The 24,130-nt window shown below is 44.9% G+C and overlaps 1 protein-coding gene across 3 annotated transcripts in view; it reads left to right on the forward strand.

The window, feature by feature from the left end:
* The window catches only part of Syn3 (synapsin III), a 496,250-nt gene that overhangs the window by 374,700 nt on the left and 97,420 nt on the right, over positions 1-24,130 (forward strand). The window lies entirely within an intron of this gene.

Raw genomic sequence — 24,130 nt, forward strand, 5'->3', positions numbered from 1 at the left:
CCTGGGTGGTTTTGCAGGTCTGCTGGATTTTGGTGACTGTACAACCAGCTGTCTGCCACTGAGGAATTGGGCTTCCCGTACAGTCACTGGCTGGGAGGCCCTGCGGAGTCAGTATGGCCATTCGCAGACCAGGGACCTGGAAGAAAGGATGGTACCGCGGTTCTGGGACTTGGAAAGCTGGTACAGCTGGCAGCCACAGCTGAGGAGCTAGGAGCCCCTCCTCTGCTGGCTCAGTCCCCAGACAATGAGTTCTGTGCTGAGATTCTCTGGTGCTGTGGGCTGGCAATTCTGAGGAGGAGGGAGGCCCGAAAAAGGGAAGTGCAAGATATTTGAATGTTTGCCCCTCTCCATCCCCAGAGAAGTCCTTGGGTGACCTGAATGTAAATTTTCTCAGCTCCTGTGATGTCCCCTCTCATTCAGAAAACCTCAATGCCTATTTTCTGGCTTCATTTGCCCCTCTACTCCCCAATTTCTGAGTTTCAGATTCTCTGCCTCTCAGATATGGTATGCGATGGTCGACGCCATCTTGGATTATCCCTAGTATGTGCTTTTTAATCATGTGAATTTTACTCTGTGAAACGTGTACACCAACTTTTAACAGAGAAAAGCATGCTATACTAAGAAATAGAGCTGAGAGCTAAACCTAAAAACAATTTTGGGGGGCAGTGAGCTGGGGTAGCATTATATCGGTCAGATCCTGTCATTCAAAATGTTGGTATTTGCTCCACCATGGATTTCCACCTTTACAAATATGATATTGACATAGGCACTGATTTCCACCTTTAAAAATATGATATTGACATAGGAAAATATGCTATTTGACCAGTTGTGGTGACACATGCCTGTAATTTCAGCATTTGGAAGTGGAGTAGGAGATCAGAACTTCAAGGTCATTCTTGGGTGCATGGAAACTTTGTTTGAGGCTAACGTGGATGATGTGAGATTCTGTCAGAAGCGATGAAAGGGAAGGGAGCCAGGGAAGAAAGAGAGAGACAGGTTTACATTATGAGTTTGGGGATACCTCATAAATTTTATTTCATTTCATTTTCATGTACTTTTTACACTAGGCATTTGACTTCCTTACTTTGGTCCAGCCCTGATCCCCCTGATCTGGCCCTTTCCAGATCATATGCCTTCCTCACCTCCAAGCATCCTCTTGTGGCTAATGGCACCATTGGTGCTCAGAAGCATGGAAGGAGAACATTCAGGGAGATGCTTCTGATGATAAACTGACTAGAAAGGAATATTGAAAAGAGATTTCCCAAAACGACCCTGAGATATCACCTTACACCCATCAGAATGGCCAAGATGAAAAACTCAAGCAACAACACATGCTGGAGAGGTTGTGGAGAAAGGGGAACCCTCCTCCACTGCTGGTGGGAATGTAAATTGGTACAACCACTCTGGAAAGCTATCTGGCACTTTCTAAGGCAACTAGGAATAGTGCTTCCTCAAGACCCAGCTATACCACTGCTAGGTATATACCCAAAGTTCTCTCAAGTACACAAAAAGGACACTTGCTCAACCATGTTTATAGCAGCTTTATTTGTAATAGCCAGAACCTGGAAACAACCCAGATGTCCATCAATGGAGGAATGGGTACAGAAATTGTGGTATTTTTACACAATGGAATACTACTCAGCAATCAAAAAGGAGGAAATCATGAAATTTGCAGGCAAATGGTGGGATCTAGAAAAGATCATTCTGAGTGAAATATCCCAGAAGGAGAAAGACAAACATGGTATATACTCACTTATATAGACTATAAGATATGATAAACATAATGAAATCTATACACCTAAAAATGATAATCAAGAGAGCGGACATGGGGTAAGATGATCAATCCTCGTTTAGAAAGACAGATGGGATGTGCATTGAACGTATGACAGGAGTCTACTGAGCGCATCTGAAAGACTCTAACTAGCAGTGTTTTCAAAGCAAAGACTCATGACCAAACCTTTGGCAGAGTACAGGGAATCATAAGAAAGAAGGGGAGTTAGTCTGCTGGGGAAAGGATAGGAGCTCCACAAGGACCAAATATATCTGGGCACAGGGTCTTTTCTGAGACTGACATTCAACCAAGGACCATATATGGATATAACCTAGAACCTCCACTCAGACGTAGCCTGTGGTAGCTCAGTAACCAATTGGTTTCCCAAAGTGAGGGGAACAAAGACTATTTCTAACAGGAACTCAATGACTGGCTCTTTGGCCTCCCCACCCCCGAAGAAAGGAGCAGTCCTGTTAGGCCACAGAGGAGGGCTTTGCAGCCAGTCCTGAAGATACCTGATAAAACAGGATCAGATGAATGGGGAGGAGGTCCCCCCCTATCAGTGGACTTGGAAAGGGGCACAGTGGAGATGAGGGAGGGAGGGAGGGAGGGAGGGAGGGAGGGAGGGAGGGAGGGAGGGAGGGACTGGGAGGGAATGAGGGAGCGGGACATGGCTGGGATACAGAGTTAATAAAATGTAACTGATAAGAAAAAAATAAAATTAAAAAAAAAAAAGAAAAGAGATTTCCACAGAGCAACTCTGTGGGAAATACAAAGAAAAAAGTTGTAAAGTGTCTTAATCAATCCAGGGGTGACAGGAAAGAAAGTGAAGGATGGGCTGCTTCTTGGCCCCAAGAAATGTACTTGGCCTGCCAGCATACTCCTGTAACATGGAGCTACCCGTTCAGACAGTACCTGAGCTGTTGGTCCCAGAATCTGTTCATAGTCTGCCTTTTCAAGCCTCACACTCAGTGGCTTGACACAGACATTCTGCTAAGGTCTTGGTATACATATTACAAAGAGCTCAGAAGATTTTTCTACTGCTCACAGTGCTGTGGGGTTTGCAAACTCATTCCCATATGCTGGCCAGCTGACAGTCAGGCTTCCTTCTTCCCTTCCTGAGACCTAGATGTGACTTGGTGAGACCTTTGCTCATTTCAAAATCTCCTCAGGTCTGGAAAAATTCCCAGTGGAGGGCAGGGGCTTCATCCTGACTTCCAGGACTGTAGCTCCAAAGTCACTAGCCGATTCTACATCCAAACACTATGTAGTTCCTGAGTGCATGATCTCACTGCAGATTTATGGAACATGCACCTTGTGGATGAGCTTTGTCTTCCTCTGCCTGGGTCCTTCCTTGATTGCCTGAAGAGGCCAAGGTTCCAGCCCAACAGAGCAATTCCTGCCTCCTGGGATTGGAGCTTTCTGGATCCATGCTCGTCTTCTCAGAGTCCTCAGCTCACCTGGAGGAACTTAGCCTCTCTTTTCTAAAAGAGAAAGATTTCATTTCTCAGTTAAAATTAGGGAACTGAGAACACATTAAAGGAAAGACATGTTCCCAGCAACAAAAGGTAGATACTCAATCTGAGGTCAGAGCTAAAGATGGACACTTGATGGTGTTTTCAGTTTGTTTGGGGGATAAGTTTTCATCTAGGTAGAAATCTCCTCTGGGGCCTTTTACATGTTGATCTGGCTTGTCTGACTGACTGACTGACTGACTGACTGTCTGTAACAGAGTCTTGCCATATAGCTGAGGCCAGTCTGGAACTCTCAATCCTCCTGCCACGGCCTCCTATGTACTATAGTTACAACAATGCATTCACCATGTCTGATTTAACTATAAGCTGTTGGCATCATAAAATAATGCAAACTGAAATGAAATAAGGGCAGATTGAATGGAGCCTGCTAGACATATTAGAGAGGGGAGAAGAAAAAATTAAACTTTATTGCATGAAGAAAACTTTATCTTGCCTGCTTACTCTCTCCTGTGGGCTAAAACTGAGGACAAAATAGGCTGAAGGGTATGCAGGCTGCCTGACCTATGGAAAAATGTGTTGCCCTATGTGTGTGTATGTGTTTGTGTGTTAGTCTCTGAGGATGTCTCTGTGTCTACTTGTGTGAATGTCTTTCTGTGGTGATGCATGTCTAATTGTGTCAGCACATGGATAGCTCCACCTGTCTGTTACCAGGTTTGTGTGGTGCCTCTGTGCACAGAAGCCTCAGCATCTGTCTTTCTGTATCCTTGGGTACTGAAGGACAGTATGAGATGGTGTGTCCTGCCTGTGGCTTGTGCAAATGTGTACAGGAACAGGTGTGCAAATGGAGCTCTCAGAAGCCGTGGCAAAGGTGCACCCTGCCTCTGTGAAGGAAGTCATCTGCTCTCCTGGGCTCCATACCCTTCTTGCAAACAAACAGAGTTTAAAAATTGCAGCCCTTCCTGTTGTTCCCAAATGTTCAGAATGCTGCGATGAACTTGAACACTAGCAACTTGGGATACCTAACCCTGCTGCTGCAGCAGGAAGCCACCAACCCACTGGCTGCCACAACCCACTTATAGAATACTCCCTAGAGGAAGGAAACAAGAAACAGCTGCAGAGCTCACTATACCCCACATCAGGAGCTGGTGACACACTTTCCATGGGATGGGAAGCAATTTAGAAGGTGGGGCCTTGCTAGAGGAAGGGGATTGCTAGGGAGGAGACAGGCCTTATAGGTTGCCACTGAAGTCTTTCAGTGCTGTGGGCTGTTGTTACCAACTTCTTTCATTGTGGAGTCACCAAGCCTTCCCCAAGATGATGGATCATAGCCCTTGAACCATGAGCCAAAATAAATTCTTCCTCTTACAAATTGCTTCTATCTGATATTTTGTTACAACAGTGAGAAAAGGAACTAATAAACTAGCCTCCAGATTAACCTCTTTCCTTTATAAATCACCCAGTCTCAGCCATTCTATTACAGCAACAGAAAAGAGAGTGCATTCATGGTCTCATTTACCAAATTGGAGGAAACCCTCAGAAGGCATATTTTTGCCTTTACACAGGCTTCCCATCCCATATTTGGGAACAAATATGGAGACCCACAGCCAGACATTGCACGGAGGCTTTGTAACACTCAGCCCTAACTGAGATGTCTCCATCAAATATTTTCTCCTCAAAGCTCAGATAACCCCACAGAAGAAGAGATGGAAAAGGTGGAAGATCTAGAAGAGATGGAAGACACCAAGAAAATAAGGCTTTCTAAATCAGCGCAAACAAAGCTCATATGAGCTCACATAGACTGGAGCAGCATTCCCGGGGCCTATAAGGGTCTGCACCAGTCCTCTGTGTATATATTATGGCTTCCAGTTTAGTGTTTTTATGGGATTCCTAAGCATGTGAATGAGTGATTTTCTGATTCTTGTGTTTTCTCTTGGTCCCTTTTCCTTCTGTTGGTTTGTCCAGTCTAATTTCTATGTGATAGTTTTTGTTTTATCTTACTATATTTTATTTTAGTTTTAAAACATAATGAATAAATGAAAGAATGAATGAGTGAGTGAGTGAGTAAGTGAGTAAAAACCTAGCCACTAGGCTAAAGGCTAACAACTGAACTGTCATTTATACCTGCTAAAAGAGGAAAAATTTGTTTTCTCCAATGGCATTCTCATGTTCAGAAGTAGTTGACCAACAATAATGGACTCCACAAGTTTTTTATGTATTTTTATTTGGTTACAGTTTGGTATGCTTGTTGTTTTTTATTTTTTGATGTTGTTTTATTGTGTTTTCTTGATTTTGGGGGACTTTTAATTTTGGAAAGAACTTAAAGTTGAATGGGTAGGCAGTGGGAGGCTCTAGAATGACTTGGAGGTGGAGAAAAATATGATTAATACATATGTAAAGTTAAAATTGTTTAAGTAAAAATATAATGAAAAAAAGAAAAAAGAAAGGAAGGGAAGGGAGAAAGAGGGAAAAGAAGAAGGGGAGAGAAAAAGAGGTAGAAGAGGAGGAGGGGAAAGGAGGAGAGAGGGGGAAAAGAGACCAGGCTGAGCAAGCCATGGTAAGCAAGGCAGTAAGCACATCCTTCTATGTTTCCTGCTTGAGTTCCTACCCACACATCCTTCAGTGATGATTGTAATTGGGGCACATAACTAAATAAACCCTTTCTTCTCAAGTCACTTTTGGTCAGTGTTTTATCTCATTGGCAGAAATCAAACTAGAGGAGTGGGTAAATTTTAATTCTCACTTTTCTGTATCTATGATCAAGGCAGCTATAGAAAAGTTTATCTGGGTCTCTAGTTCCAGAGAGATAAGAGCCCATCATGGAGGGAGAGCATGGCATCAAGGGGAAGGTGTGGTGGCAAGAGAAGAAGCAGGAAGCAGAAGCTCTTCGTTAACAAAGACAGGCTTCTTTTGTGATTCCAGCTTCATGTTTGCCCTTCTCCCACCAAGTATACCGTCCTGCCTTTACAGACAGCCCCACAGTCAAAGGGAGAGCTGGGAGAGGTGCCCCGCTCCAGCAAAGCGTGTTCATGAAAGACAAAGTCCTGTCTTTACAGACAGCCCCACAGTCAAAGGGAGAGCTGGGAGAGGTGCCCCGCTCCAGCAAAGCGTGTTCATGAAAGACAAAGTCCTGCCTTTACAGACAGCCCCACAGTCAAAGGGAGAGCTGGAAGAGGTGCCCCACTCCAGCAAAGCGTGTTCATGAAAGACAAATCTCCTTCGTAGAACCCTGGTACTGAGTTGAGAAATCAGTGATGACTAAATGGATGGCAGGAAGCCTTCTACTGTGTTCTAAGCTGAACTCTGTCACAACGGTGACCCAGGCCATGGGTTGTTCTCAGTCTTGTTTCCCCTTGTAGATAAAATACAACATAAACTAGAAATTTCCAATGTTCTAAACCTTCTTCAAGAACACCCTAGCTCACTTTACGAAACAGAATCTGGGCAGAGTGGTGAAGGCCTTTTAGCCCAGCTATTCTGGAGTAGAAGCTGTAGGATTGAAAGTTCAAGGCCAGTCTGGGCTACTAAGTGAGTTCCGTGGCAGCCTGTGCAACTTGATAAGAACCTGCCTCAGAAACACAAAGAGGGCAGAGAGTAGAGGATTTTGGCAGTGGACCTGCTCAGCAAATATGAGGCCCTAGTTTCTCTTCCAAAAAAGAGACAAAGAGAGGAGGGGGAAAAGGTATAGGAACTGAAGAAGAAGCCCAGGAGCCTCCCTGCCTGAGCCAGAATCCTCTCATACACAAGGAAACATTTTGAACACAGTGCACAGGCAGTCCAGAACAAGGAGCCTGGGGTCGAGCCTCTTGGACCTATTCATCTGTGAGTTTTTCCCAGCTCTGACTTTTTAGAATGTTAGCCAAAGTGTGGCTGTGAGAAAACATTCTAGCTGATTAGCTCTGTAGCCATTGACACACTTCACTGACATCCCTATACAAAGGCTGGACCAAACTCTGCAAGCACAGGGATAGGAGTGGGAATAAATCTGATAAAAAGGCCCTGTCTTCTCCCCTACCTTAGGGAAGGAAGCAGCATAATGATCCACACACAGGCCCCAGGCCTCAGCTGGGAAATGAAAATGAGATGTGAAAGAAGAAACACAGTCTCTCTCTCTCTCTCTCTCTCTCTCTCTCTCTCTCTCTCTCTCCTCTCAGTAGGAGCTTAAGACTTTGGTATAGTTACTGAAAAGTGAGAAATATTTTCCATTGAGGCCACAAAATAGAAAAGCTGGGGCTGGGGACCCAGAGCAGGGGACCCAGATAAGCCTGGGTGGGAGCACTGTTCAGGACAAAGTGGACTTTTTCAACCTGTTGATTTTCCAAAGCTATTAACAAAGTTAGATTAATCCAGCCCAGCTGTGCAAACTGTAAGCAAACAGGGCCTTTTATAGGGTGCATTCCCTCTCCCAGCCCCGTGCTTAAAAAGTTTTATGCAGCCTTTCTGTAGGGATGTCAGTGAAGCGCCTGGAGCATGCGGGTGAGGGGGAGCTGGTATCACCACTCTCAGCTTCAGCTGCAAGGTACTGGTGCCTCAGGACATTCATGGGGGCTTTAGTCAGAGTATTTGCTCTGCTGTCTCTTAGCTAGACCAAATTTGAGTTTCTCAGTTTGTTCTGGGCTTTGGTTTTCTCATCTGGAACTAGCCAGCATGGTAGTGATACAGCTCCTAAGGAATAACATCTGATATTGACCTCTGACCTCCACAAGCTCATGCACAGACACATACACCCATACCCTTATGTGCAAACATTCAAATGGAGACAGAGAGAGAGGGAGGGAAGAAGGTAGAGAGAGAAGGAGAGAGAGGGAAAGAGAGAGAGCAATCTAGACCTTAGGGATTCCTGAAAAGAAGCCTGCAGAGAGAAGCTATTAAAGATAAGAATATCTGAACTGATAAACAAAATGTGAGTGAAAATGCTGGGCACAGTGGTGCATTCCTGTAGTCCCAGCACTCAGGGAGGAAGAGGCAGGCAGATCTCTGTAAATTCAAGGCTAGCCTGATCTACAAAGTGAGTTCAGGACAGCCGGAGCTACACAGATAAACCCTGTCTCAAAAACAAAAACAAAAACAAACAAAAATGTGAGTGAGAAAAGACAGTCCACATACTGACTTTGAAGCCACTACCAGGACATCTTCCATACTATGTTTTTGTAGTCCTCCAACTCAGACCTACTTTACCAATGCTAAGTTTCAGAAATGAAGTGTTAATACTGAATCCACACCCTTGGAGACTTTAAAGATGGGGCCTCAATTTTCTCCATCTCCAGGTAACTCAGATAGGTGAGCTCAAAGGATTGTGGTCCACTCAGAGTCACCAGGTCCTCGGGTATGAGTCTCCCTTTTTTGCTCAGCTCTCCTACTCCTAGCCATCCTTTCATGCATTGGCAATTGACTTTCAATTCACAGTGCTGCCAGGGGTCTCCAAGCCCCAATGGCTGTGATTCTCCTGTCTGGTGAGTGACTTAGAAGCTTGGCAGCTTCCCTTGCTCCATTATGCGGCCACTGAATATTCAGTCCAGAGGGTTTTTGGCATGCCCTACATCTTCAAAATGAAACAGGAGAGCCCTTACTCATTTGCTTGATTTAAAAGCATCTAGAAGCTTTTTTTTCCCCAGTCGAGGGAATCACACCATCCATCTAAAATGAGGAAACCCCATATTAAAGAGCCAAGAGAAAAATGGAGACATAAGTTTAAAGGGCTGACATATTAATGGAGAAATCTTGTGCTTGGTTTGTTTCTGCCCAGCCCTATTCAGCTTGAAAATCCATGCATCTTTGAAGCTTTGGAGCTAAGAGGAAACAGCTTTATCCTGGGAGAAAACTGAGCCCTCCACACCACCACCACCCCCACTTGGACACTGTTGTGATCTCACTTCCATTCCCTCCAGCCTGCACACAATTATGGAAGGGCTGCTTCAGGCTGGGTCAGACCTGTGCTAGCTTTACTCATTCATCTGGCAAAGATTTCTTGGCGTTGGGGAAGCCTCTGCTTCCCTGTGTTCTTTTATTCACAAGGAGCTGGCTGTCACTGGGCTCAGACAAGGAGGGGCTCAGAGGCCAGACAAGACAAGATGACACACCTAGTCTGGCCAGTAGGTAACCATCAGGAACCTATCGTCACAAGGTATTACCTCGTCTCCATAGTCCAAGCTTTGAATCTGTGATTCTCCTACCTCAGTGGTGGCTGGGATGACAGGACTGTAGTATCAAGCCCAGTTGGTAACTGCCTGTTCTGAAAACTATTTATACTGGAAACATGAGGTTGTAAAGATAGTCTAGGGGCTTTATCCTTCCTTCCTAACCCATGTACTCCACCTCAGCACAATCTGGATACAGTGTGAAAGAAAGGACAAGTTAGGTGCCAATACTCTGCACTCCCAGTAGCCTGCTCTCCACTGTCCCCAGGCTGGATCCTTTATCTGGCTCTAATCTTTCCTTACCCCTACCTAATCCCACTCTCTTCCTTCTAATGAGCACTCTGCATACTGTTTCCTGAGTGAAAACTGAATAGCATCAGTCCTGTCTTTGGTGCTTACCACCTGCAGAATGCAGTCTCAGCCACCAACTTTATGATTTGGCTCCAAGCTCTGGGGTCCCACACACCATCATTTATACTCATACCTTGCTATAATGTATATTTTGGTACTATGTGGGTCCACACTGAGTGAGAGAGAGGGAGAGACCCTCCAAAAGAAATGGTCTGTGAGGCTGGGGAGGTAGCTCAGTGGGTACCCTGCATGTCATATACACATAAGAACCTGAGTGTGATTCTAAGCACCCATGTAAAAGCTGGGCATGATGGCACTCACCAAGTTTGAGCTGAGGGAGCAGAGACAGGAGGATCCCTAAGCTCATTGGCTAGCCAGTCTAGCCAAGTTGGTGAATTCCAGGTTCAGTGAGAAACCCTGTCTCAAAAAAAAAAAAAAAAAAAAAGGTAGAGAGAGATTAAGGAAGACACCTTAGACATGCACATGTGTGCACACACAAATATACATTACCCATTACACATGTGCACATACACATTGCACATGAACACATACATGCACACATAAATGGCTTGCAACAGAAACAACCAAACACAACATGAACACAAAGTAATATGAGCAGTATGCCCCTTCTCAGCACCACTACAGACCCCATCTGTGATCATACCAGGCTCACTTCTACATCCAGGCCACATGGGATTCTTTTGAAGCAAATTCAAAACATTCTGTCCTTTCATCTGAAAACAATTCAACATGTGTTTCTGGAAGGAGAGGAGAAGCCTTCATCTTTAGAAGCTCCATGTTTGGGGAGTAGGGTAGCCAAAACACAATGACCAAATTGGTAGTTTGGTTTGAATGTGAGCATTTTATAAACTGATATTTTCAGCATGCACCTCCTGAACATGCAGAGAGCTCAGTGACTATGTGTCCACCCTCATTTGGACAAAGCAGTAAGCAACAAGAGATCTTTTCTGAGTGTGGGTGCCGGCCAGCCTCCCAGGATTTCCCTCCATATTCATGGTTGGCTCTGGGGGTTCCTGAACCCCTCTGCCTTGAATGTCCCACTCTCTATTTAGCAAATTGACTTTATCTGCAAACTTAGTACAAATTTCTCCTTGCCCATTGTCTATAGTACCTCTTTAACATCACCTTTCTTTTAAGGGAACCACCCAGACTGCACAGCTGAGTTGCAGTCATTCTGGTATGGATCCACTGCCTTTCTATCCCATAAGCCTCTATAGAGTAGAGTCTGGGTCATCCCTCTGACTCTATGCCCAGTGTAAGAAGCAGCCTGTTCCCCACACATGGATTTGGCTTCAGCATCAGCTGAACAGGTTGTTTAATTAGGTATTGAGGTTCTGGTTCCCAAGTCAGAAATAACAGCACTGTGATGGGTTCATGGAAATTAAGTGAGATGTGTCTACTATAAAGCTGCAGCAAAGCACAGCTGGCCATGAGGAGACACTGAACAGATATGGCTTCTGGAACAAGACATTTTAATGGACTCTTCTCTCTAAAAGTCCATTATCCAGAAATATGTCTTAACCATTAGCATAGCCCTATCCTCTATCTGGGTCCTGGTAGCTTCCTCGTAATGAAATACAGTAAAAGGACCCTGCTATGGAAGCTTATAGGACAGCTTGCTTCCATACTGTCCTGTGGTTCCTTTCCCCTATCACCTCCAGTCTCTATGTGCTATAAATCAAGCCCTGAAGACACTGGTTCCCCACTTCCCAGGATCTGAGGACCAGACATGCCCTTGCACCTGCAGCTCCAGATTGTCTCCAAAGAAGCACCCCCTTCCAACTAGCCTGCCTAGAGTCCTCATCAAGACTAATTTCTACAGACCTCATCCATCAGGCCAGCCCTGGCCCAGAATGGGGCTTGGCTGGGCTCTCAGCCCATCTATCCCCACCTGAAAGAGTCATAGATATCACCCATTCACATAGCCCTTTTTCTTATGCATCCCCCATTTTCCTGCAAAGGGGTGAAAATAGAGAGTAGTGCCCTACCACAAGATTGATCTGACCACCTCCAAATGTGGTGATGCTAATATGGACCTGCTCTTGTACTCTGTGCAATTGTCCTCCCACTCCAAACTACATTTCCCCACCCAACATTCATCTTTCTCCCAGACAAGTGATGAGGGGCAGGACAGGCTTAACCTTAGCACTCAGCAGGGCTGCATTCTCACCAACTTACAACACCACAGATTCTTTCTTAGAACTCTCTGGCCATTCTTCCCCACTCACACTTCACTTTGGCACTCTGGAGTTTGAAGAATGAAAGTCTCCTTGAAGTCAGGGGCTGCTTAAGGATTGGGGACTGGACACAGGGTACGGTTTTACAAGTAAAGAAAGGAGACAAGAGTTGGGATGTCTGGATTTGGAAGGTTCAGGCTTGCTTCCCAGCTTCACTTGTCAGCTTTGTCCTTTCATTATTTATAAAGTGGGGACTGCCATCTGCCTCTCATATCTCATTAATACCTGTGACGACTGAGATGCAGTATTCACTGGGAAATGAAAGCTCCCTTTCTTTCATTCAGTAAAGGAACAAGTTGTGTTGATGGACATATGTCCCTTATCATGCCTTCTGACCTCAGGTAGCACAGTCATACACTGTCTGGCCACACAGAAGACTCTAGGGTAGAGTGATGAAAACTTGAGGGTCTCAAGGGTGGTCAGACATCTCTGTTGTATCTAGGCACAGCTGCCTGACAAAAGCAGCAGAAACCCTAGTCCACCTTTCTCTTGAGACTGAGTTCATACTCTCTGATTCCCTTCTCTGTTACCAAGGAACATTGGTCTGCTGTAGGCATATGGTCCCATAGTCCCACAGAACCCCTGACAATCTTTGACATGGAATTTTAGATTGGCATCTTAGAAAGCTAAGTGAGATGCAAGGAGAGACAGCTGCAGTTACAGGGATCATGCTGAGCTGACATAATAACTACAAGAGCCAGCAATACTCCTGCTCTCCCTTTGTGTCCAGCCAAGTGCTTCATGGGTACTCATTCCAAGTGATGTGGAGCCTACTGCTTCCTACAGAACTGGTAGCACAGAAAAGTAAAGTCACTGGCCCAAGGACACACAGCTCAGGCAAACTGGTTTCGAACTTTGTACATTTCACTCTGCAGCATCTTCATTTTCCACAGATGGAAGAGGAGGAAAAGGGTAAAGAATGGCCTTGTGGACAGCAAGATTGCTCAGTGGGTAAAGGCACATGCTACTGAGCCTGAGGACCAGAGCTTGATCCCAGAACTCACTGTGGGAGGAGAGAAGCAAGTCCACGTTGTCCTCTACGCTCTGTTCACATGCAGTGGCACGCGCTGCCCACAAACAAACAAATGTAATATTGCCGCCTTTCTTTTGTTGTTCCTCTCCATAGCTAAAGCCCCATTTTTCCAGTTTTCCCTATCAGCTTACTTGTACACCACAATTCCTCTATTACTGCCTTACCCTGCAACCCCAGGAGGGTAAGGCCTGTTATTAGTTATCAGTTCTCTCTCCAAGGATGCAGGGTGCAACTGAGAGTCTACCCTCTTGCATGACTGACCAATCCCATCCTGAAGCTATCCTAAATTTACCAATAATCACCTCCTGTAAACTAAAGATGCTCCCAGCATTCCTCTCACTCAGGCCAAGGACCTATGTAGTGCTGTATCTTGATCTGTGAGCAGAAATTGTGAAGGATCAGTGAGCAGAAATACACATTATAATATCACAGGCCCTGGGCATTCTCCTCTGAGCCTTCCCATTTTTCAGCATCTCTCAGATGACAACATTAGCAAGAAGAATCCAACAATTGTACTGAAGAGCTGACTCAAACAGAGGGGAAGCTGGCAGACGAGGCATGACACACACAGCTGTAAGACTGCCACATTCATTTTAGCCAGAAGCGACTATCCTCCCTCCCAAAGATCAGACCTGCAAAATTGGCTGGAGGGCTACTGTGATGACGTATGAGCTGAGATGCTGACCATCTTAACTGTCAACTGCCTTGAGATTTCCAGGATTTATTTGCATTTATTGTCTGTCTGTCTATGCTAGAAATGTTCACTGAGACATTCTAACCTATATTGGGATTGGGGCTGGGGTGTAATTCAGTGCCTAGTGGGTATGAGGCTCTGAGTTCAATATCCAGTACTGCAAATGTGTATGTATGTATGTATGTGTATCTGTATATGTGTATTTATGTATATGTGTGTGTTAAACGTTACTTATACAATGGAATATTGTGTGTCAATAAAAATGACACATACTACAATGTGGATGAATCTTGTGAACATATGCAAAGTAAACACTAATTATGAATGTAGCCTTGTGTGTGAGTCTATGGGACATAAAGTAGTGGTGACAGTTGCACAGCTATGTGCGCATACAACAAACCCAGGATCAAGCATCTGAAAGGATTAATTTTGTCATGTGATAATCATATGTCCAGAAAACTTTTATTGTTAATAAATGTTGAAATAAAGTGTTGTGCAAGATTTAGAGGAACACTTATGGGCAGTGATGCTGTCAGGCGAGCACCTGTATGAGTAGCTGAAAGAATGCCTGGAACCAGTCTGCATGGAAGAAAGGGTGGGGAATCCAGTTCCACCAATTTAATGATGACTTTAAAATATTTTCAAGGCAAGGATTTACAAGAATAGCAAGAGGAGCAGTCCTAAAAAGAAAAAAGAAAAAGGTGATGAATTTGGCTCACTGGTAGAGTGCTTGCCTGAAATGCTTAAAGATTCTGCTTAAGTCCCCAATATTGTCAAGAAGAAGAGGAAGAGGAGGAAGAGAAACAACAAGAAAACTGGAGCTAGGGCTGAAACTCAGCAGGGCATTTGCTATCATGCAACCAAGCATGATGGTACATGCTTGTTATCATAGCAGTGAGAAAGTTGAGGCAGGAGGTCATCCTTGGTTATGTGTCAAATTCACAGCCAATCTGGCCTGTGTAGGGATTGAGAGACCTTGTCTCAAAAATAAAATATTTTAAAACAATATCCATAGCTGTAATGGGTGGTAAGCCTGGTGTGTTTGAGCTGATCTTCAGTGAACTAACTGGGATCCAGATGTAGGTAGTGTGAGCTTCATATGCTGACTCACATCCCACAGCAATGAAGTGATGGTGTGTACTTTATCCTCTTTACAAAGCACCTTAGAGGTGAAAGGCTTAGTTAGGGTTACTATTGCTGTGATCAAACACCATGACAACAGCAACTTTTTATTTTTCAAAAAAGCTTTTGAGGCTTGCTAACATTCAGAGTGTTAGTCGATTATCATCATGGTGGATAGCATGGCAGCATGCAGACAGACATGATGTTGGAGAGATAGCTGAGAGTTCTCCATTGAGATCAGCAGGCAGCTGGGGGAGGGAGGAGAAGCAGAGACAGAGCCTGGCTTGAGTTTCTGAAACACCAAAGCCCATGACCAGGAACACACTTAAAAAAAAAAAAAAAAGCCACATCTACTAGTAGATGAGCCTACAGGGGCTATTTTCATTCAAACCACAGAGGCTAGGAAACCTCCCCCCGGAGACTCCTGTGAGAAGATAGGGCACATGTGTAGTATAGTTAGAACCTATCTGAAGAAGAAAAACAAAATCTTAAAAGAACAGAGGGTAGCCTAGGAATTTCAGCATTCTGGTCTGGCCTCTCTTGAGGAGCCTGTACCCTGCCCTTCAGGCTTGTTTGACGCCTCCCCTGGACCAGCTCCTCCCCTGAGGATGTCCCCTTGCTGGTGGGCAGGTGCTGCCAGCCTCAGGGCTGTTTATTTCTGACTGTTGCCTTTCTCAGAGAGACAGGAAATGTAAGAGGAAAGAAGCCTTGTGTGTTGGTATGGCATGGTCAGTCTAATTCTTCCAAATTTGCTACGAGTATTTTTCCAAGACACACTAAAAGGAGCAGGGGCAAAACAGAGGTAGAATTCTCAGGGCAGAGAGAGAATCCATAGGCCTCCCAGCAAACATCACCTAGGCCTTCCTGAGAGCCAGCCATGGCCCTGGGGTAGCATAAGAATTAAGGAAGGCCGCTTAGGTGCCCTGTCTCTCTCTCTCTCTTTTATTTTTATTTTAATTTTTATTAATTACAATTTATTCATTTTGTATTTCCCCTGTAGCTCCCTCCCTCTTCCTCTCCCAATCCCACCCTCCCTCCCCCTTCTCTACCCATGCCCCCCCCAGTACACTGATAGAGGAGGTCTTCCTCCCTTTCCTTCTGATCCTAGTCTATCAGGTCTCATCAAGAGTGGCTGCATTGTCTTCCTCTGTGTCCTGGTAAGCCTGCTCCCCCCTCAGAGGGAGGTGATCAAAGAGCAGGCCAGTCAGTTCATGTCAGAGACAGTATCTGTTCCCATTACTATGGAACCCACTTGACACTGAACTGCCATGGGCTACATCTGTGCAGGGGTTCCAGGTTATCTTCATAAATGATCCTTGGTTGGAGTATCCTTGGTTGATGCCCTTCAACTGAGAAATGGATACAGAAATTGTGGTACATCTACACAATGGAATATTACTCAGCAATAAAAAGAAAAGAAATCATGAAATTTGCAGATAAATGGTGGGAACTGGAAAAGATTATCCTGAGTGAGCTATCCCAGAAGCAGAAAGACACACAGGGTATATACTCACTCATAAGTGGATATTAGACATATAATATAGGATAAACATACTAAAATCTGTACACCTAAAGAAACTAATCAAGAAGGAGGACTCTGGCTAAAATGCTCAATCCCCATTCAGAAAGGCAAAGAGGATGGACATCAGAAGAAGGAGAAAACAGGACAGGAGCCTGACACAGAGTGCCTCTGAAAGGCTCTACCCTGCAGGGTATCAAAGCAGATGCTGAGACTTATGGCCAAACTTTGGGCAGAGTGCAGGGAATCTTATGAAAGAAGTAGGTAATAGTAAGACCTGGAGAGGACAGGAGCTCCACAAGGAGAGCAACAGATCGAAAAAATCTGGGCCCAGGGGTCTTTCCTGAGACTGATATGCCCTGTTTCTATTAGGCACAGGTGCATGGTAGGACAAGTGAGTGAGGGTGGGGAATGCTCTGTGAGTGGACATCACCACACTGGCTGTAGTTGAAGATTTCTGCAGGTCTTCTTAGGCAAATCATCAGGACAGATTCTTGGGAGAGTCCTCAGGTCTCAACCACAATCAACAACAGATATAAGCCCATTGCTTCCCAGGGACCTTGATGGGCTGGGGGGATTTTAATGAGTTTCCTACTGGAGAGTGAGGAAACTGAGTCACAGATCTGGTTGTGACTCAGCCAACAGCTTATAGTTCTAAGGGTAGAAACTGGACATCAAACTTGAAACCTCCTAGCTCCAGAGCTCCTGATTCCACCATCTTACCCTACACTGCTTGGGTTTTATGGCCACTGGACTTATTCTCACAAGCCTGATGGCTTCCATCCACCCACTGCAGAAAGTGCTTGGTGACAGATGGCATGAGGATCCAGGATGTCGCTACCACATGGTGGCAAGGGTAGGGGGCTCTGATAGATCCAAACTGTTTCATTTTCTCCCTGGGTGATCTTTAGAAAAATCTTCCACCTCTCTTTACCTCATTTCTTTGTATATGAAATGAGTATAAAAAGTAGATGAGACCTGATAGGATAGGGTCAGATGGAAGGGGAGGAGGACCTCCCCTATCATTGGACTGGGGCAAGGGCATGGGAGGAGAAGAGGGAGAGAGATGAGATTGGGAGGGATGATGGAGGAGGCTTCAGATTGGATACAAAGTGAATAAATTGTAATAAATTAAAAAAATTAAAAATAGCAGTTAGAACTGGAAAAATCCAATCTTTAATTACGAACACTTGCTGCTCTTCCAGTTAAGTGGAGTTTGGGTCCCAGCATCCATATCCAGCAAATCTAGCTCCAGAGAATCCTACATCCATTAGGTACCAGGCCTTATATGGTACAGTTATGGTGGCAAACGAAGTGAGAATAAAATTCTTTCCAATTTCTCAGTTGTGGCGCCCTTTTCCTAGATCACTTTAGTATGTGTCAAATTGACAAAAAAAATCAAAACAAATAAACAAACAAAAAAATTAATCAGCACAGTGAGCAATCAATCATATGGGGAAACAGGGAGTCAAGCAGTGGGGAAGGTCCCTGGTTTGAGCTTTTATACCAACCCCCTCTTTGCAGAGCTAGCCATGCCCCAATAAAAACTGATTAGTGACCTAACCAACTTCCACTAGGCCCCACATCTTAAAGGTTCTGCTGCCTTGACACTAAGCTTGAGTCCAAGGTTCATCCATGAACCTTTGGAGACTCACTCAAACCATAGCAGTGGTTCAGCCAGGATCCAATTCTTTTTATTTATTGATTTATTTTATTACAATTTATTCACTTTGTATCCCAGCTGTAGCCCCTTCCTCTTCCCCTCCCAATCCTGCCCTCCCTTCCTCTTCTCCTCCCATGCCCCTTCCCCAGTCCACTGATAGGGGAGGTCTTCCTCCCCTTCCATATTATCCTAGCCTATCAGGTCTCATCAGGACTGTCTGCATTGTCTTCCTCTGTGGCCTGGTAAGGCTGTCCCCTCCCTCAGGGAGAGGTGACCAAAGAGCAAACCACTGAGTTCATGTCAGAGACAGCCCCTGGACCCACTTGGACCTTGAACTGCCATGGGCAGCATCTGTGCAGGGGTTCTAGGTTATCGCCATGCATGGTCCTTGGTTGGAGTATCAGTCTCAGAAAAGACCCTTGTGCCTAGATTTGTTGGTTCTGTTGCTCTCCTTGTGGAGCTCCTGTCCCCTCCGGGTCTTACTGTCTCCCCCTTCTTTCGTAAGATTCCCTGCACTCTGCCCAAAGTTTGGCTATGAGTCTCAGCATCTGCCTTAATACCCTGCTGGGTAGTCTTTCAGAGGCCCTCTGTGTAGGCTTCTGTCACAAGAAACCCAGAATTGCTAAAACAGTCCTCTACAATAAAAGATCTTCTGGAGGAGATCCCTGATCTCAAGCTGTACAGTAATAAAACCTGCATGGTACTGGCATAGAAACAGGCCAGTGGGATCCAATTATTTACATACTTATATCTCTATTACCCAGAGTACAGAGGGAATACTTTGGGCAAAAGTATAGGACCATCCCCAGGTGCCCACTGCATAGTTTCAGTTCCACTTCACCTTGAAGATGGGGCTGGTTGAAAGCTGACTGTGGCTCAGCCTGCTGGGCTCTGATCTTCCCAAGGGAACACCCTGCAAGGAAACAGTGCTGCCCCACTTATTTTAGCTTATTTGAGTGCTTTTGAATAAGACCTTATCAGGGTGGGGAATCTGTTTTCAAAGATGGATCTGCCCCCTCAACAGGATGTCAGGCCTCTTGCCATAGGGCAGTGCTGAACTCTGGAGTGTCTGGGGCCATGGGACCAGGAAAAGGGTCCCTGAGAAGCCATCCCCAAGGAAACTAAATAAAGCTATTGTTGCAAAGGGAAGAGAAAAAATAGCCTAGCCAACAAGATGTTCTCTGTCCTCTATGACCTGTCTGTTTGGGGCAGAGCTGGTCTGTAGCAATGGGATCAAAATAGGAATGGCCCTTGGCATCCATAGAAACAGCACGGAAGGGAGGGGCCAGGGAAAAAGAGATGGGTAGCCAGGGGGCTGTGCTGCTGTTCTTACCTGTTTGAGCTCAAGTGTGTGGCTTGTTCTGCTTTCTTATTCATAATGCCAGGAAGGAAAGACTGCTAAGGCACTTTGCACAAGAGGCCAACGGTCCCATTCCTGTCTCTGACATGATCCTTGGAAAACCATCACTCTTAGTCTGGGAGGTGATGTCATAGGTGGACATCTGCAAATGCAGATTCAGGGCACCCACTTTCATTTCTGGAGATCAAATGTAGACATGTATCACAGTGTCTCCAAATTCTGCCTATGTCCCTTTGAAAAGCTCCAAGACTAGCCCCTTGGAGATAAAATACTAGTTCAAAGTGTTTAATGAAATTTTGTTTGTAGTAGCAGAGAAGGAGGGGAAGACTGGGATGGAGAGAGAGAACCACACACATATTTGTTCAGGACAGGTGTGCATGGAACATGGTGTAGCTCTTGCAATGACTGGGTTAAGACCATGTCTATCACAGTGGAAGGAGTGCTCATGATATACTATGTAGAGCTAAGTGTGGGCAGATGTGTAGCTCAGTGGCAAAAGAGGGCCTACGTTCCATCTCCACCATTGCAAAAGCAAATGATAACAGCTATTCTTGAAAAACTAAACATCAACATCAACTATCTATGTGTAACAAGTGTTTAAAAAGACAAGTGTAGTGAGCAAGAAGCAGAAGCACACCAGGCAGGTGAGATTGGTTACCTGGGCTAGAAAAAGCATGAATGGGGTAACAAAAGAGCTGTCAGAAAAATGGATGACAAAAGCAGAAAGGCAGACTGGGAAGGTGCCTCCGTGGATGAAGTACTTAGTACATAAGCATGAGAAACTGAGTTCAGATCCCCGGCATCTACATAAAAACCTGGGTGTAGTAGCATGAGCCTGTAATCCCAGCACTGGGAGATGGAGACAATGTGATTCCTGGGGTTCACTGGCCAGCACTGAGCCAATCAGTGAGGTCCAGGTTCAGTGAGAGACCCTGTCTCAAAAAATAAGGTGGAGAGTGATAAGGAAAGACATACATTGACCTCTGAGCTTCACAAGCACAAACGTGGATGCTCACACATATACACACAAATATACCACATACATACACACAAAAAAGAAGAAAACACAGAAGCTAAGTGGAAAAGAATAGATGTAAAATTCTCAGATATCATTGTAGACTACCTGGGTTTTTTAATTAGACACAGAGATGAGGTGTGAATACAACACAAATACAGAGATGGATAGATTATACAGCTGTAAATAATTCTCATATTGAGCCATATATACAGCTCAGTGGTATAGTCTTTGTCTACCATGTGCAAGGTCCTAGGTTCAATCTCCAGTACTAAGGAGGGGGTGGGTTGGAGTAGGGGGGCTGGAATTCTTGTCTTGAATTTCTATTATTATTTCAATACTAGTATCTTAATTTTAAAAGTGTCACTTATCCAGAGACAGCTCTAGAGAGTTTCATAACTCCTTCTACCCCATCAGCTTGAAACTAATCAGTGACTCCAACTATTATGGTGTGACATGGCAGGGGCCATTCTAGAAATATGCCTATTAAAACACACTATAGCATAGGGGCTAGGTGCACAGTTTTTTGGTTTTGGGTATATGGTAAGGCAGAACAACATGGCATTAAGAGCCAGAGTGGGTTCTTCACCGTGTGGGACAAGCTATGACCTCCAAAGACACACCCCCTTGACCCCCTTCCTCTCACCAGACCCCATCCATCTTCCATAGTTTCTGCTGCCTTTAGATAATATTTCCCCAAATCTGAATCCATCAGAAGATTAATTAACTGTTGCTTAGGTCATAGCCCTTGTAATCTGACTTTGAAAATGCCCTCACAGATGCCTCCAGGGGTGTGCTTTACTGATGATCCCTTTGGTGTCAAGCTCACTATGAAAACAATCCAACATGATCAAGGGGTTGACACTGACATTACCCAACTGTCGTCACCCCTGACTGTGTCCTCCCAGTGTGGGCATCTGATTCTCCTAGACTATGGTTTCATCTTGTTCCGTCCCAGGTCAGAAGGTGCTGTGGGGCCAGTTCCTCTACTCTCCTTCTCCATCACCCAGTTTCCCTGTACCTCTCCTCCTTACTTCCAGAATTAGTGTGTTCTTCCCTCCCCTCCCCTCTCTTCTACTTTATAATTGTGGGTTTAGTACTTTCAGCTAGATATTTTGTGTTCCTCGTTTCTCCCACCACACCCTTGCTGAACAGCCCTACAAGCTGATTACAATTCGCCCCTTTTGCAGATTGGAAAACTAATATCTGGCCTAGAATTAAGCATAGAGTAAGTGATAGAACCAGTGGCATGTCATGTTCCCTCCAGGTCCCACCAGTGAAGACTGTGACTAGTATGAACAGGGCAGAGGGAAGAGAACACCCATTTCCCCTCCTCTCTAGTTCCACCTTCAAATAAGATAGACGCAAAGCCTCCAATCTTTCAATTGCTGAGTTTGTCTACAGACTACAGTGGTGGCTGGATATGATGACTATGCCAGATAACAAAAAAGCTCTACTGAAAATGCACTCAATGGATGTCTCACACTGGTCAGATGGATAAAATGGTAGTCTTCCAAGGCTGGAGAAGTCATAGGCCCTAGGGAAGAATCTAATATAATTATTTTGCTACATGAACATGATGTCAAACTGCCTTCTAAATATTTCTGCTTAAATCCATAGATCAGTGCTGCTCCCAGCCTTGGTCAGAAAAGCTTCTGTTTACAGGGAGTCACAGCCAACGCAGGGTCTCACAACTGATCAAATGCTAAGAATGAGAGTGGTGTGCTCATTCCTAAATGTGACAACTATATCACCTTCTATGGGGCTCAGGGAACATTGCAGATAGGGAGACAGAAAGAATGAAAATGCTGAAGCACAGGGAGAAGCTGTCTTCAGGACGTGATTATGACTGCTGTACCCCCATAACTCATGGGAGCAGTGGCTATTGCACAAGACTGAGCCCATCAGCATCCCATTATGGATGAGGAAAAAGGCTGAGGAGCTGTAGGCAGTTAAAATTTGGAAGACGGAGAGCCATATTCTTCAGTGGTACAACCACTCAGCCTTCTTCAAATAAGTGGCTCCCCGACCCATGCTCTTTCAGGCAACCCTAATTAAATGTGGTGTGACAAAAATACAAAGACATAAAAGTGGGAGATGGACTTGAAGGGAAGAAAAGGGGGGTTGGTGGGAGAGGGAAGAAGATAAAAAATACAGGGAATAAATTCAAAGTGTCCATGTGTGTATGAAATTGCAAAATAGTACAGTTTTTTGTTTATTCTAGACCATTTTTTATCTCTCTCTCTCTTTTAGTTCACTTTACACCCTGGTTGTAGCCCCATCCCTCCTCCTCTCCCTGCCCCCTTCTCCCCCTCTTCCCCTTCCTCCCTCCCCTATTCCTCAGAAAAGGGGAACCCCTCTCCCATCCTCTCCAGCTCATCAAGTTGCATCAGGACTGAGCATGTCCTCTTCCCTTGTGATCTGGCAAGGCAATCTCACCAGAGGGAAGTGATCAAAAAGCAGGCAAGTGAGTCTATGTTAGATGCAGTCCCCACTTCCCTTACTAGAGAACCTACATGAAGCCCAAGCTGTCCATCTGCCACATCTTTGTAGGAGGGCCTAGGTCCAGTTCATGCATGGTCCTTGGTTGACACTTCAGTCGCATCAAGCCTCTCTAGGCCCTGGTTACTTGGCTCTGTTTATTTTATTATGGAGCTCCTGTTACCTCCAGGTCCTTTTCTCTTTCTGCCCACTTTTCCACAAGACTTCCTGTGCATTGAGGCACTGCTGGGTAGATCCTCTCAGAGGACAACTCCGATAGGTGCCTGTCTGCAAGTTTAGTAGAGTATTGTTCATAGTGCCAGGGGTTGGCTCTCTCCCAAAGGTTGGGTCTTTGGTTGATCCAGAAGGCTGTAGAGAAAAGAGAAACTGATCTCTGTGACAAGCTGAAGACCTAAGTCAGGGTAGGCTCCTGGGAAGATATGAAAAGTACTAAAGTAGAGACTCCTAGTAGCAGAGGCCATAGAGACGGAAGAAGACACCCTTTAACTATACAAGTCCCCTAGTAAAGGGAGGGGAACACCAACCCACCCACAAAAACTTCTACCCAAAATTTACCCTGCCTACAAGATGTGCAGGAATAAAGATAGAGCTAGAGCAGAGACTGAGGGAATGCCTAACCAATGCCTGGCCCAATAAAAGAATATGTTTCTGAAGCACAAAAGCTGGTTTAAAGATATACAATGTTTGTTAGGAATTACATAATATAAAGATTATAAATAAATGCAGGGATGAATAAGCACAGAATCCATATATTGGTTCCTTCTAGGGTGGGAGGGAAAGAATTATATCATGGCTTTCAATTGCTTGGACAGTGTTTTGTTTCATCAACTTTATATCCCAATGCTGCTCTTGAAGTCTCTTTCTCTTGAGAAGTATTTTATAACTGTTAAACCAGCAAGCAGAAACCACCAGGAATACTCTCATCACTTCATATTAGGTGGAAAGAGTGGGAAGCAAAATTGGATATGCACTATTCTCTCAATTTCATAATACTTTACCTGCAGCTGCACTATGGGAAATCCAGCATTTGAAGCCAGTTGGCTGGAACACCTCTGTCTCTATGGACTGTTGGGTGCCCCAAGACCAGCTGCTCCTGGGAGTTCAGATGTGCAAAGTCACATTGGAGTCATAGCAGGGTGAGCTCCTGCAGAGCATTCTGTGGGGATCCCTGACAACATGAGTGAAACTTTTTACAGAACAGACAGCCCAGAGCCTCTCTGTGGCCATGTTCTG

This window comes from Meriones unguiculatus, chromosome 2 (genome assembly GCF_030254825.1).
Source record: "Meriones unguiculatus strain TT.TT164.6M chromosome 2, Bangor_MerUng_6.1, whole genome shotgun sequence".
Taxonomy (NCBI): Eukaryota; Metazoa; Chordata; class Mammalia; order Rodentia; family Muridae; genus Meriones; species Meriones unguiculatus.